The sequence below is a fragment of the Hemicordylus capensis genome, chromosome 3, assembly GCF_027244095.1.
Source record: "Hemicordylus capensis ecotype Gifberg chromosome 3, rHemCap1.1.pri, whole genome shotgun sequence".
Classification (NCBI taxonomy): domain Eukaryota; kingdom Metazoa; phylum Chordata; class Lepidosauria; order Squamata; family Cordylidae; genus Hemicordylus; species Hemicordylus capensis.
Window position 1 is genome coordinate 152,840,467 of NC_069659.1, and position 16,111 is coordinate 152,856,577.

Genomic DNA, 16,111 nt, shown 5'->3' on the forward strand with positions numbered 1-16,111 from the left:
GGGTACATGGTAGTGATATAGTTAAACATTTAAAAATAAGTGCAGCAAAGATGCAAACCAACCAACCAAAAACACCTCACTCCCTGACTCCTCAGAATTTCAAATTCTGCGCTTCAGAATCACATATTCCACTATATGCAATCTGCTTTGGTGCTGACTATATAGAGCTCTGCTTTCTGCATACTATAATAAAAATTTACAGCTGTGGAGATGCAGTTTTTCCTTTCATAGCCAGTGACATTATCTCCATCCATAATGCACTTTGACTTTTGTAATGATGATAGTCCCTGCACTTCCCTAATATTATGGGATGACTTTGTAGTCTCCCTGGATTTTGGGGGAGTTTCTCTTATGAGAGGGTGGGACTTCATTGATTCCAGCATGGGAGGTTCAACATAGGGGTGTATACGCATCTCTACATTAGAAGAACTGGGGTTCTTATTCACAACTCACTACACAATAAATGGATTATGCATTTAAAAGGGCAGTATGCAATCAAGAAGAAATTTTAATTAATCACAAATAGAACTGGCTCTGTGGAAATAATGTGGCCTGACAGTTGAAGGTTTGATCAGCACATCATGGAGATTAAGAACACTTTTTGACTTGAACAGACAGAGTCCCAAAGAGTCAGTTCAGTCTGAAATACTTTAGAAAAGCTAGTGTGCACAGAGCATATTATGGCATTGTTTCTCCTAATGCTGTCATTCCATCAGGAGCCAATGCGGGGCTCTTTCAACTTCCGAGAAACCTTCCAATATCATGCTGTCCTGGTCAACACTGAAGCAACAGAGATTACAAGACATCAAACTACAATCTTTTTATCCCATGCTTTGTGTGTATAAAACAAGGAGTCAGCTTCCCTTTGAAGTACTAATTGACTGTCTGTATCAATCAGTGCCTAATCCCTTTCCTGCATGCATTTAGGTCTCCACAGTAACTGAGCCTCCCTCCCCTCTGCCACATACAGGAAGGCACTTTAAAAAATGCTAATGATGCAAAAGATTAATTGATCTAAACTTGAGAAAGTGGAGCTAAAAGCTGCATAACTCTTGCTCTCACAAGGCAAGTTTAGTCATTCACATCTTCAAATGATTTACTTTGGAGCAGGCCTATTGAATGAATCTAATAACCCAAGACCAGAACAAGAGAGTTGAGCATCGCAACTAATAGATGTAACCCTGTTGGATCCCTTTTGGATTTTGCCACCTAGTGGCAGGGAAAGAGCATAGCTGCAGACTTACTGTTTCCTGTTTGCTCCATACAACTTCCTGTCTACTTTATCAACATAGCCTCAAATCTTCATCTTTGCAGTTACTTCAGGGCAAATTTGGGAATGGTTCTCAGCCCTTTTTTAGCATCTCACAGTGGGGCCAATTTTAGGGGGAATGCAGAGGAAAGGTTTGGAAACCAGGATGACCTGTAAGATGTTTGACATTTACGAGGAGTTGCAGGATTATTCCCTATTGGTTTGTCTCAGTGAAGTGAACTGTAAGTTTGTTTTAAGTGTCCATACTATGCTCCAATATATGTGCTAGAGTTTTATATCATATTTATTTGGGGTTTCTCTAAAACAGAGTATGATACTGAATTACAAGTGGGACGTATGCTTCATCAGGTTGGGATTAGAGTGACAAATAGTGATACAAAAAACCCCCAAGTTGTATGCGGTCTAGGTGAAGTCTTTGAGCCAGGTCTGTTGATCCACTGGGCAATGGCCATTGCCTCATAACTTGTGGCATTACGTCAGCATCCTGAGCCAATCTAGCTTGTAGTACTGGTGCAACAGTATTGGCTGCAGTGCCAACAATTCGAGCCATCACCAGATCTGGCACTGTGGTGTCATGCATGGTACTTACACAGCGAAGAAATGGGCAAAGTGATGGTGTGAGCTGAGGAGGACATAGGACCATTCATTCGCCTCCATAACTCAGTTGTCCCCTGCTAATGGAGCAAAGAGGCACCTTTTAAAAGTGGTGATTCTCTTTATTGAGCAGGGGGAAAGTAAATGGCTTTATCCATCCCCAGCACAGCAGACGGGAGCGCACACGCAACAGGTGCACGCGTGGCCGCTACTTCCGGCCCCTTCCGGCCAATGGGGGAAACGGGGCTAAAGATAACAGAGCGCTGGCAGGGGAAATGCAGTGGGAGGGATGAGTACACCCTCCCCCGCCCTTAAAGTACACCCCGCTGGTGCCAAAATTATTCGTGTACATCCCTAATGCTGTTTGCTTCAATCCCCTGTACAAGAGTGCTTCCCCCACTGTGCCCTGGAAAACATCCTGCAGATGTCCATGCAAGCAGAAGGATGAAATTAGCTTATGGCACGGACCTTTAAATCCATTCAGAGTTCCTGGGCTTGATCCAGCATTCCGCTGTATGCAGATCTGTGTGGATTCCTGGGAGAGGAGAGCCCCGGTTTCCTGTGGCCCCAGGACAGTGGGCTCGTCCTTCAGGGCCACGGGCAAGGGTGCACATCTCCACATGGATGGGCTGGCTGGCAGGGCACAAGGTATGATAGCAGCTTGGTGGCAGTTACCAAGGCTGGGACATCACTCACCAGAGTACCCCTCCCTGCAGCTTTGCTGCACGGAGCATCCTGGCTTGATATCAAGTCCCCATAGGCTTCCACTCTCCTGTGAGAGCGATTTGTGGAATAATGGACTAGCTTTAGCTAATGGACTAGCCCAGACAACCTGGGCTGTTGACATGGTTGCTCCTAAATGCCCTCTCTGGCTTGGTGGAGCCCAATCTGCCTCTTGGTTTTCCTCGGAGCTCAGGGTGATGAAACAACCCAGGTGACAGCTAGAGTGACGCTGGAAGAAGAGTTGTGATGAATCCGACCGAACACGGGCTAGAGCCCATTTTAGGGACTACTCCGTGGCAGTGGGGGTGGCGAAGAAACATTTTTTTCTGCCTCCATGGCATCTGCTCAGTTTAGACTGGCGGAGCTGTTTCATGTAGCAAAGACATTGCTCCATTCATCCCCCCAGACAATGAGGGAGGAATCATCTACAGCCCGCTGTGATCAGTTTGTGTGTCACTTTGCGGATAAAGTTGCTCGCATCTGTGCCAATTTGGACTCCAGAGTTTTGGCAGTTCCGGCAGACGTGCCTTTGGTACCATCTGGTCCCGTTGTGTTGGATTCTTTTCGGTTGGTGCGGCCTGAGGATATGGACACGATCCAGGGCAGTGTGCGGGCGACATCATGTGCTCTTGAACCTTGCCCTTCATGGCTAATAAAAGCTGCCAGGGAGGGTACATGTGGGTGGTTGGAAGTGAATATTAATGCTTCATTAAGGGAGGGCAGGATGCCATCATGCCTTAAGGAGGCGGAGATAAGACCATTATTTTAAAAAGCCCTCCTTCGATTCCTCCAACACTGACAACTATAGACCTTCTCTAACCTGCCCTTTTTGGGCAAGGTGATAGAGCGTGTGGTAGCGTCCCAGCTGCAGAGGGTCTTGGGTGATACGGATTATCTGGACGCTTTTCAATCTGGCTTCCGCCCCAGGTATGGGACTGAGACTGCCTTGGTCACTCTAGTGGATGACCTACGCCAGGAACTAGACAGGGAGAGTGCGCCCCTGTTGGTTCTGCTGGACCTCTCAGCGGCGTTCGATACCATCGACCATGGTATCCTTCTGGGCCACCTCTCAAGTATGGGAGTCGGAGGTACTGCGTTGCAGTGGTTCTGGTCCGTTCTTGAGGGGAGGGTCCAGAAGGTGGAGCTGGGGGACTACTGCTTGTCTCCATGGCCACTGGCCTGTGGGGTCCTGCAGGGATTGGTCTTGTCCCCCATGCTATTTAACATCTACATGAAACTGCTGGGAGAGGTCATCTGGGAACTTGGACTGAGTTGTCAGCAATATGGGGATGACACTCAGCTCTTTCTCTCCTTGTCACCTGACCCTAGGGAGGCAGTGGATGACCTGAATCAGGGGGTGGAGGCTGTGATGGGTTGGATGTGGGCTAATACACTGAAATTGAATCCGGACAAGACGGAGGTACTGTTGGTCAGTAGGAGAGCCAATCTAGATGAGGAGATCTTACCGGTTCTGGATGGGGTTGCACTCCCCTTGAAGGAGCAAGTACGCAGCTTGGGGGTACTACTGGACCCGGCTCTGCTTTTGGAAGCTTAGGTGGAGGCGGTGGCTAGGTGCCTTTGCACAGCTTCGGCTAGTGCGCCAGTTGCGTCCCTTTCTCAAGAAGGCAGATCTGGACACGGTTACCCATGCCATAGTCATGTCACGGCTGGATTACTGTAATGTGATCTACGTGGGGCTGCCCTTGAAGAATATCCAGAAACCTCAGTTAGTGCAAAATGCAGCAGCTAGGGTTTTATCCGGAGCTGCCCAATGAGAGCACATCACACCCATTCTGAAAGAGTTGCACTGGCTGCCAGTTCACTTCCGGGTCCAATTCAAGGTGCTGCTTTTGACCTTTAAAGCCCTTGTTTGGGCCCCAGATACCTGAGGGACCGCCTGCTGCCAAGGGTTGCTGCCCACTTGACAAGGTCATCTGAGGGGGCTCTGTTCCGGGTGCCTACAATGAAAGAGGCTCGGCTGTCGTGCACTCCGGACAGGGCCTTCTCTGTTGCTGCCCCCAGACTTTGGAATGCTCTCCCAGTGGCCATTCGCTCCTCAGAGTCCATCACAGTTTTTAGAAAGCTTGTTAAACCTTGGCTTTTTATCCAGGCTTTTATATGATTCTTTTTATTGCTGCTTCTATGTGTTTTTACCCATGTATAGTTTTTATGCTTGTATTTTATGGATTTTAAATTTGGTTTGTTTTTATATTTTTAGCTTAACATTTTTATTGTCATTTTATTGTATTTTTAAAAAACTTTTGTAAACCACCTTGAGACTATTTTTTAATGAAAGGCGGTATATAAATTCAACAATAAATAAATAAAATAAAATAAACTTTACAGCATGTAACGGGAGTACCACCAAGTATAACTAAAGTACCACATTGTGAGTTTGCAGTTAGTCTTCCCAGATGGCTCTCCACATGAGTAAGCCTAGGGACCAATAACCCCAAGCGGAAGGGGCTGGGCCCCCCTCCCCAACCTATATGTGAAAAAAAGAGAACTTTGTTGCTCCAGGTCCCCTGCTTGGGTCTGCCGAACCCCTGACCTCACCGGGTGTTTGCTCCTCTCCTGGCGCTGTGACAGGGTGCCCTGCTTATGTTGCCACTTTGGGTTTTTCTGCTTGTGAGCATACATAACTGTTGTTCCCTTCTTGGGGAGCAAAGCACTTATTGCCCATCCTGTCATTCCGTGACCTTTCCGTTCCGCTGGCCAGGTGGGGTGAGCAAGGGACAGAGTAGGAAGAGGGGAATCCCCCTATTCAGCTTGACAGGCTTACAAGTCCTGGATGGGGCCTGGCAACTCCATAGCTGCATAGCTGACAGGATGGGTGGGGCTGGTTCTCTAAGAGGCTGCCAGTGAGAAGTGCCGAAGGTTTGGAGCAGCCACATCCTCAGGCGGGTCTGCACGGCTGCCTCTATCATGGCGGTTTGAAAATCGGCATGAAACCGTGGTTGTAGCTGTGCTTGGAGTCAAACGTAACACTTTGGCAGCCAAACCTCAGTTCTCAGCAGCAAACCTTAGAGATAACCGAAGGTTCAATTTGGAGTTTGCCAAGGCAAACCAGAGGTCGCTTTTGGCCTGTAACTGCGGTTTTGCACATCTGAGCATACTTGACTTCCAGCTTTGGCCACATTTTAATCTGGTTTGTGCTGTTTTTTAAAATCTTTTTAGTAGATTTGTATTTTTTTGTATTTTAGCTAATATTTTAATTGTGTGATATTTGTAGTCTTGTTTTAAGTTTTGTGTAAACCGCCTTGAGGTTGTTTTTTTTAAAATGAAGGGCAGTATAGAAATTTAACAGAAAAAAAGAAAGAAAGAAAGAAAGAAAGAAAGAAAGAAAGAAAGAAAGAAAGAAAGAAAGAGGCCAGGGTCAGTTTCCCTTGGAGGAAACCGAAGATTGATGGTACCTTTTTAACAGTCTCTTCACTTACCATTGTGCAAGTTGAACAGTTAAAACAAGGGTGCAGAAGAAAACAGACAGGTAACATTAGCTCAGTCTCAAACTGCTGCGTCTCAGAATTTATTGCACACTTTCAGACTCAACATGAATGAAACAGCCCCCTAAACTTCCACTTTTAGTTAGCGGAAGAATAACCACAGTTTCAGCTATGTTTTAGAGTTAGTCTTAATGACATAAGTATTACCATGGTGTGGCTTTTGGATTTTTTTCTAGTGGACCAACATGGCAACCTATGTTTTTTAAAATCAATGTAACAACACATTAAGGGCACAGTCCTGCTAAAATTAAACACATTTTCAATCCCATTGATTTCAGTGGTGAGTTGAGAACATGTTTAAATCCATCCCATTGACACCAGCGGGCCTTAAAAGTGCTTACTTTTAGTTGTATCATACCCCAAATGTGTAAGAGCTTTGATTAAAAATCCATACAATGGTGTGCTGGGAAATAGTCTTCGGGAAAGGGCAAATGGAGATATTCCGAGAACTATTAAGAACAGGAAAATGCATAATTGATCTAAGGCTCACTAGATATACAGTGAGAGAAAGCAGCAGCTACAGCATGATTAAAGACACATCAGAGATATGGAACCTGGAAGAGAACATTGCCTGGATTAGAATCAGCCTTCCTTGAGGAATGTTGGCTTTTAGCCAGTGAATTACTTTAACATGTAAAAGGTGGATAAACAAAAATGACCTCAAGTTATAACTCCAGTGTATATTTGTCCCTTGCAGGCAGCAACCATGCACCCTGTACGTTGCACGGCAACCTGGAAGTCTCGGGTGGTAGCAAGAGGTACCAGCAGACTTCCAGCCACTCATACTGGTTAGAGAATGAGGCTGTTCTCATGTGCAGCCTAACCTGGTACGCCCAGCCCTCGTTAGGCTGGGCCTGAGAACTGCCGGGATTGTGCCCGATCCAGATGGGGCAGCACCACCTAACCCTGCTGGTTCAGCCCACCCCACAATCAGGGGTGGGGTGATGGAATAGAAGAAGAAATACTGCAGTGATGGGGGGATGCTTTTGCAGGAAAAAGAAGTGAATACAGGAGGGCTCACCTCAGCCATTTGTGCAGCAGGGTGTAAAGCCCCTGAGGTGTGAATGGACAGAGGAGGAGGAGAAAGACCCCACAGAAGAGGGTAGGGAGGGCCTTTTCTCACTCGGTCTCTGCCCGTGTGTACGTGGGTCACCACTCTCTAGCAACTGCAAGCCTGCCCTGCTCATGTGCTGCAGAAAGATGCGCGGGGGGAGGAGATGGCTCATGGCTGTCGAGCATGCTGCGGGGAAAGGAAGGAGTAGTAACAATTAAGCAGGAGAGTGGGCGCGTGGCTGTGTTTCCTGGGTTTCTTGTGTACAGGTGGCCTGTTCACACATGCATGCACTCACATAACTCTTGCCTTATACTTTTTTATTCAATTTTCACAACACAAAAGGACAAACGCAAATGATACAAACACTCACAAACACACACAATAAAGACTTCCATCTCATCGCTGGAACGAGTGTTCTTAACAATAACCGGATCTTGCCTATAGATTAAACCTTCTCTCCCCAGTAATTCATATAGAAAACAACTTTGGGATGTTTTTGAAACATTTGTTGTTAGCCCTCAAAAGCCTGACAAAAATCCATTTTGTGATGTATTTTAAATAGACAAGAAGAGGGTCCCATTCTTTTTTAAATTCTTCAAATTTATTTCTTAGTAGTAATGTTAATTTCGCCATTTCTGCCAATTCTAGTACTTTAAGAATCTAATCCTCTTTAGACGGGCATTGACTGTCTTTCCATTTGTGCACAAATGTCAGTCTTGCTGCCGCTGTTAAGTAAATGAAGAGGGTCCAATATTTCCTCGGGAGAGCATTGTTATCAATACCTAATAGTATTGATTCTGGACTCTTGGGGAAAGTAGTTTTGAATACTTTTTAAAGCTCATTATATATTAAATCCCAATAACCTCTCAATTTATTGCATGTCCACCATAAATGTATACAGGAACCCTCTTCTTTCTTACATTTCCAACATTTATTTGACATATTCTTGTAGATTACGGCCAACTTTTTAGGCGTAAGATGCTATCTGTACATCATTTTCAAAATATTTTCCTTTAAATTAGAGCGATCAGTAAATTTTATATCTTTTATCCAAAGTTTTCCTCATTTTTCCAAGTCAATGTTATAACCAAGGTCCTGGGCCCATTTAATCATTGAGGTTTTTACTACCTCCGTTCTTGTATCTTCCAATAGTAATAGGCCATACATCCTGGATACGAGTTTTTCTTCCTTATTGCACAACTGTAGTTCGAATTCTGACTTTAGTTGGTTAAAACCCCTTTTACAGTCTTGCTTAAATATTGCATTGATTTGATGGTATTGGAACCAAGAGATATCCTAATCCTGCATATATTCTAACTTTTAAAGTTCGTATTTTACACCTTGAAAGACGAGCAATTGTTGATACGTGGGCCAAGATTGTTGCCATGCACTCACATAACTCTTGATCTCTCACCCCTTCGCAGCTGAACAAAAAGTGATGACTCTAGTGCCCCTCTCTGCCTTCTCTTCTCTTCTTCTTGCCTTCTCTGCATCTCTGCTGCTCCTTCGCACCTTGTCTTACAGCGCAGGGGCAGGCAGCCAGAGGAGCGAGTCCAGCTCATCAGTGAATGTGTGTTTGAGAGTGGATTCTCTCCTTTCCCTTTGTCTTTCTAAGGAGCCCGCAGAGAGGAGCTGAACTGCCGCCAGCTGCTCTAGCCCTAAGCCCAGCCAGGAGCCCTCGATCCCTGCCACTCTTTCTCCCTCCCTCTCCCTGGAAGGCTGCACTCTGCATTTCTTGCTTGAAAAACGAGAGGCAGCAGTGAGGGCCCCCGAAGGAGTTTTATTGTTGCCTATGCACACACCCTGGCCAGGGCCCCCACTGGACCGCCGGGCCCCAGTAATTTGTACCGCCCCCGCCCCCTCTTCAGCCCTGGTGTCATGCATTGCATTGTGGGAATCACGGAGGCCAGAACAGCAAGTTTCAGCCCCGGATCCCTCTGCCCTGCTCCATGCTTCACAGAACAGGATTGCTTGTGTGGGAGTGAGGAACATGCTCCCACCACAAAGCCCTCAACCCTCTGCAGTGGAAGTAATTCTTTTGGAGCCTTCCCTACCCACCCACCCACTCTTGGTGATCGTGAGAATCTCCCCATTGCCTGTGCAATTGCACCCCAACTGTGCTAAGCTTTTGGTCGTGAAGCAGAAAATGTAGCTGGACTATTTCTGGCGTATAGAGCAAAGCCCCTGATCATAATAAAGATGAGAATGGGAAAGAACCCAGCATAGTGGCTGACAACCTGACTAACAAAGTGCATGCACTGGGTAGCTCCGTAGCAGTGCGCCACATGGCTAACATTTCCAAGCACTGCTTGTGCTCCGGAAGCAGTCTGTAAGATCAGCAGTATGTCACTGATGGTCAGTAATGTGCTTCCAATCTTACAGAGTGCTTCCGGAGCACAAGCAGAGCTCAGATGTATTTGCCCATATGCAGCAGTGCACACCCAGGAGGACTGGAGATGTTGTGTTAGGGCTCCCAGAACATCTCCGCAGACCCTCCTAATGTGCACATGCTCGATTATTCATGATGTCAGCCACTGTGCTAATCTTGGGCAGATGTTTGTCAGAGGCCCCAACTATTACACTCTGAGTAAATGGGGAGAAAAAAGAAAAACACGATGAAACAGCATCCAGGGTTCCCTAGGACAGTTTTCACACTGTCACACTTCTTTAGGGTTGCAAAATATTATTGTGCCCATTTTATTTATTCATTTATTTTAGGAGGGGGGCGTTGTTTCTCTATCATTCCCCATGTGGAGAGTTTAGAACTGGAGCAGCATCATGTTTCCGAGCATCAGGAACAAGCCAAGAAGTCCCTAGTACAAAATCAACTCTAAATACATTGGCTGGTCTTAGGCAAGCCGCTACCATCTCAAAAATAAAATAGAATAAAATAATCCAGTGTTGTGCCTGAAATCTGAAATTTCTCTCCAAATTTCAATTTCTCCTTGGAGGAACCCCTGAAGTTCTCTTTCAGATTTCCCTGTGGAGACATTTCGGTCTCAAGCAAGCGTCGCAGCAGCTTGCTTGACAAAGTTGTTATAGCTCATCAACCCAACAGGAGTTGTCTAGTCTGTAAAAAATGGGTTGGTGGTAGTGAAAATGTTAATTTGCATAAGTCATTGAGCCCTTCCTCATGACCAGTGAGAAAGGGCTACCCAATTTGCAAGGAGGAAGCCCAAAAGCAATTACCTCCCCGCAAAAGAGCAGCTTGCCTTCTGCCCAGATGAGCACCGGTGCCTGATGGTAGCTGCAAGGGTCGGGGTGTTGGGATGCTGTGTCGGGACAGGTGTTGGGACGCTTCACCCCCTGGAGCTCCAATAATGCACCGGGCAAGTGTGCGCTGCATTATGGAGATCCCCTCCTCCCCAGGTCTGCCAGCCGCGGCTGCGATCAAATAAACATGGTTAGGAGAGCACTGGTTCTCCTATCCCCTCTTAGAAGGGAGGCTTCATAGGTGGTTTCGCTACCATGGTGCAGCCAGGATCAGGCCTGATCTCAGTGGTTCACACACACAGGCAAAACTGAGCAGGGCTCCCTTAGCCCGTTTTTGCATGCATGTGTGAACAGCCTCATTATGTATTTGAAGTGCTATCAGGACTTAGGAAAAGGGGTGCTTGAATATAAGAATTATTATAAGCATGTTGGTATACCTTTTATGGATATCAGTCTGGATGCAGACATATTGACCCGGTTCATACAGTCATTCAAATCTAGGTTTAATGTAGGTTGTCAAATATTGACATGATTGTATGAAACCATGCCAAGGTGGTTTATAGCCCAGGATTCCAACCTTGGCATGGCTTCACACAATTACACAAATGTTGGTAACCCACATTAAACCTAGATTCAAATGATTGTGTGAATAAAATAGCTTATTTCCCTACCTCCATTACACGTTAACTAAGCTTTGATATGCAAAGTGATGAAAGATACTGCATTTTTACAGACAGTATCATGGATACAACGCACACCCCACACTATTTCACAAATGGCTATAAAAAGTGGACAAGGTCATTATCTTATAAATTGAAAATAATGGCTGACATGACTCCACTGTTGGCATTTCCAACCTACTGGGGCTGCTGCACATGTGAAAGGCAGTACTAGGGGTCTTGCAGAGGCACAACTACTTAAAACAGTATGTGGGCACTTGTGTCATATTACTTCCAATGGTAGTAGCACTGTGGAAGGACCCACCTCCACAACAACACCCCCAGCACTGCCTTTCATGTGTGCAGCAGCCCCTGTAAGTCAGAAACACTGGAGCATATGTCATGTCAGCTAGTAATTCTGAATAACTGCAGAGCTGGCTAAAGTAACTGGGAGTAGATGTCCCAGATCCCCCCACCCCACTGATCAGTTATATGCAGAACATCATCCCACCAATTTGGCAACAAGGAACGGAGCTGATTCAATGGAAGAAGTTCCTGAGGGCAAAAGTAGAGAGGAGACAGAGAAGCCTCTAACTGTGTCCTAGCTGCTGCTTGCAGTCCAGGAAAACTGGAGGGCATTAGCCCATGGCTGGGTTTATGAAACGTCTAATCTCCTTGTACCAGCTTAGCTGTAGTGTAGAGTTGCAAAAATGATTAATGGAAACATGGAGCATGGCCAAGAAAGAACATTACAGTTATCCGTTCTGATCTAATTCATCACACAAGGCACACCAGTTCTCTCAGCATGCCCAGGACCTCTGAAGAGCTAGTTGTAATTCCAAAGTAGAGTTTCATAACTGGTACTGTCCCCTGGGCTTTCATAAGGCTGTCAGAGACATCAGTACAGAGAGACACTGGAGAGGATGGTGGGAGTTTTGTCATAAAGCCGGAGGCCTGTTTTTATCTACAGAAAATAGAAAGAATGCATGCTTTCTCCAAAGCTACAGTCCCCAAGAGAACAAACAAAGCTACAGTCCCCCAGTTCTTACAATCAGTTTGCCAGCAATGTCTCTTTCCTGGTTCAGGTTACAGTTTTCTGCAACCTGATCATTCATTCAAAAGGAAGGGGGGATTGCTTATGTGCACATTGCTCAATCTATTTTTGGAAGGTATGCAATGGCACAACCATCTGCAACCTGAGAGTGGAAAAGAAATTATCCCATGAGCACTCCATCTTGGGTGGGGGGGAATGCAGAAAAATATAATCTAGGCAAAAAAGGAGGGGAAAGGTTGTCACAGGCAAAGTGATTCACAGGATTTACCCAGAAGTCTTGAACAACTTTTGTAAAATAATGGTATGTAAATCAAACCTCTTATTTATCATATCGAGTTGCTTGTGCCACCAGCTCTTACCCTTTTTTACAGAATCAGGCCTTTGCAAGGAGGTACAATCTCTTGGTGTCACCCCACGTCATCCTTTTGAAGAAGAGATTGGTCTAGTAGTCTGAGAGGTCATTTGCAAAACAGGCAGCCATGTGAGTTTCTAGATGGTGAGTGACTACTCACCATCTGCTCAAAGCATCTCAAGGGTGGTGATTCTTGGCTGGAGGAAGACAGTCAGGGTTGCTTCCACTAGGGTTGCTTCCACACTTCCTCTTTATCATCCACTAATTCTGGTTTTCCAGAGAATGCAGATGGGGGCTCAGACACATCCATACTAAAACAGCACTCTCAGGAGTATGTTCTGCTTAAGCAAAAGGAAAGGAGTGATTTTTCTCTGATCTCCATTTCCTTCTTCTCCCCTCAGTGCTCCCCAAAACATGCCCCTGAAGCCTGATGAACTCTCAGAAACATATTGGGGGGGGGCATGGGATGCAGTAGAAGAGGGGTGTCAAACTCAAATTTGTTGGTGGGCCAGATTACATTCCAATGCACCTCTGTGTGTGGGGTGCGGGTGGGGGTGTGCACATAGCCTCTCAACACCTTCTGTCTTCCTCCCCAACACTTGCTCTTTCCCTCACGCCGCCCCCCGCCTTGTCCTGCCACTTAAATTAGCTGAATGCACTACTTCTACTCTGGAATATTCTTGGGGAAAATTTAAATGTGTTTTTGGTAGTTTTTGGAAGAAATTCTGAATATCATACTTCTAAATGACCAGAGGGAGGGAGGGAGGGGTTGGGGGAGGCTTGACAAAAGAGAGAGGGGGGAAGAGAAAGAGAAAGAGAGGTAGGGGAGGCTTGACGAGGGACAGAGGGGGGAGAGAAAAAGAGAGAGGGGGTGGGTGGGAAGGCTTGATAAGAGAGAGGGGGCAAGGGAAAGAGGATGAGGAGGGTTGATGAGAGAAAGGGAAAGAGAGAGAGGGAGGGAGAGAGAAATCTGAGACAGACCTCAAAGAATGTTTCAAGGTAGCATAACATCAAAGATGTTATTGCCATCAAACATGTTAGGGGCATCATAGTGAAAGAGAGAGAGAGACAGACAGACAGACAGGGGATGGAAGGGTGGGAGAGAAATACTGGTGGCGGGGTAGGGTGGGAGTGAAGGAAGCCGGGCAGCCCTTCCACATGATGTATGGTCATGTGGGAAAGGAAAGAGCAGCTCCAGGGGAAGAAGGAAGTCAACCAACACTTTGGATGCTGCTGCTTCGATGGAGGGGATAAAAAAGTAGGAGCCAGTGTGGTGTAGTGGCTAGAGTGCTGGACTAGGACCGGAGAGACCTGAGTTCAAATCCCCATTCAGCCATGAAACTAGCTGGGTGACTCTGGGCCAGTCACTTCTCTCTCAGCCTAACCTTCTTCACAGGGTTGTTGTGAGGAGAAACCTAAGTATGTAGTACACCGCTCTGGGCTCCTTGGAGGAAGAGAGGGATATAAATGTAAAATAATAATAATAATAGTAATGAAGCTGCTGGTGCTTTGGCACTTGGCAGGAGGAGGAGCAAGGAAGGAGCTGCGAAGCATGGCATGGAGAAAGAAGGAAGGTCGAAGAGCCAGAGGAAGGAGCTGTGCGGGCCAGATCTGGCCCATGGGCTGAGGGTTTAACAGCCCTACAGTAGAATGAAGGGGAGATTGGTGAAAATAGCCCCTTACCCTTGCATGAATAGAACATACTTCCAAACACAACATTACCCTAGGTGTGAACCAGTATTAGTGTCAAATGGTTGCATTCCCATGTTCTCCTGTGTCTATCAACCTTTCTTGTGTGTATTGGCAAAGCACTATTGATTAGTGATGTGCGAAACATTTCGGATACAAAACGTTTTGTACCCAAAACAGCCTGTTTTAGGTGTTTTGTAGACAAAAAAACCCCACCCATTTTCCAGATCCAAAAGTTTTGTATACAAAACAAAACATCCCTGTTTCGGCTACAAAACGTTTTGCTGTTTTGGACCTCCATTTTGTTGTGTTCTCTGAGTCAGTCTCCATTTTGTGTTTGAGATCTCTTTGAATTTCCCACCCTTCCAGCCTTCTGATCGGTGACCTAAATCATGGGCTCACCTGCTGACAATTCCCTTTTTGTTCCCCATTGGCTCTTTTGCTTCTTGCCACTCTTTACTGACCCCACATTGGCCAGGGGAAGGGTTGCTAACCCATGGGGTGCTGGGTTCTGTTGTTTCTGTGGTGTTCTGAGTGTAGATTCTCTGGTAGCATATGAGAGTGGATTCTTGTTTTTCACTGAAAATCTCATATGCTACCAGAGAATCTACAATGAACACCTCAGAAACACAAAACCCAGTACCCCAAGGGCTTGTGGGTATGGAGGTGGTTGGCACCCTATGTGCACTACACAACCCCTCACTCTGGGAAACCCCAGTGCCCCCCAAGTGGAATTATGGGGCTGCTGAAACCTCCATTATTCCCTATGGGAGAAATCTTAAAAGGCACGTAAACTTCAACAATTCACAAAAGATCAGCCCTTTGCCCAATGGAGAGGAGAACTGGTCTTTTGGCTGAGCATGACTTGTCTCCCTAGCTAAGCAGGATCTTCCCTGGTTGCATATGAATGGGAGACTTGATGTGTGAGCACTGCAAGATATTCCCCTCAGGGGATGAAGCCGCTCTGGGAAGAGCAGAAGGTTTCAAGTTCCCTCCCTGGCTTCTCCAAGATAGGGCTGAGAGAGATTCCTGCCTGCAACCTTGGAGAAGCCGCTGCCATTCTGTGAAGACAATACTAAGCTAGATAGACCAATGGTCTGACTCAGTATATGGCAGTTTCCTATGTTCCTAATTCTTTTGAGATAATTCTGTGAAAATTCATTTACAAAGATGGTCTAAAATGAATCTGTCTTTAATGGGAAGAATCTCAGTGGTGAAAATGAATGTCTTACCTAAAATGTTATTTCTCTTTCAGACTATCCCTATAATCAATACTTTAACTTGTTTTAAGCAATGGCAGAAAGACTTAACTAAGTTTGTATGGCAAGGGAAAAGACCAAGAATCAATTTTAAGAACCTAACTGATGCAAAGGAGAGAGGTGGTCTTACTTTACCAGATCTAAGGTTGTATTTTGAGGCTGTGTGTTTGACGTGGTTAAAAGAATGGATAACATTAAGAAACCCTAGAATACTGGATTTGGAAGGATTTGATAGGAGATTTGGATGGCATTCTTATCTGTGGTACGAAAAAAGCAAAATACATAAAGATTTTTTGAATCATTATGTGAGAAGGAGCTTAATGAGGGTGTGGCTAAAATATAAAAATTGGTTGGAACCTATAACTCCGTTGTGGGTATCTCCGATTGAAGCCTTATCGCGTAAAGAAGTAAATACGCAAAGGTATTGGGGTACCTATAGGGATTTGTTATATTTCCAGGAAAAGGAATGTAAGTTAAAGAGTTTAACTGAAACGCAGAACTTGGTTAAAGATTGGCTTCAGTATTATCAGTTAAATGAAATATATAAGAAAGACTGTAAAGTTGGATTTGTGGATCAGATTTCAGGTTTTGAGAAGGAATTATGTGAAAATGATGAAAAATTAATTTCTAAAATGTATAAACTGTTACTTTTGGAGGAAACAAGAGAGAAAGTGGTTAAAACGGTTATGATAAAGTGGGCTCAAGATGTGGGGCATAATATAGTAATGTCAGCCTGGGAAA

General features: G+C 45.4%; 1 long non-coding RNA gene across 3 annotated transcripts in view; it reads left to right on the forward strand.

The window, feature by feature from the left end:
* Positions 1-1,283: 1,283 nt before the first annotated feature.
* LOC128351527 (uncharacterized) overlaps positions 1,284-16,111 on the forward strand; it is a 55,908-nt gene continuing 41,080 nt past the window's right edge. For all 3 annotated transcript variants that reach the window (XR_008319834.1, XR_008319836.1, XR_008319843.1), the window contains exon 1: positions 1,284-1,491. This is a non-coding gene — a long non-coding RNA (uncharacterized LOC128351527). The remainder of the gene's footprint in view (positions 1,492-16,111) is intronic.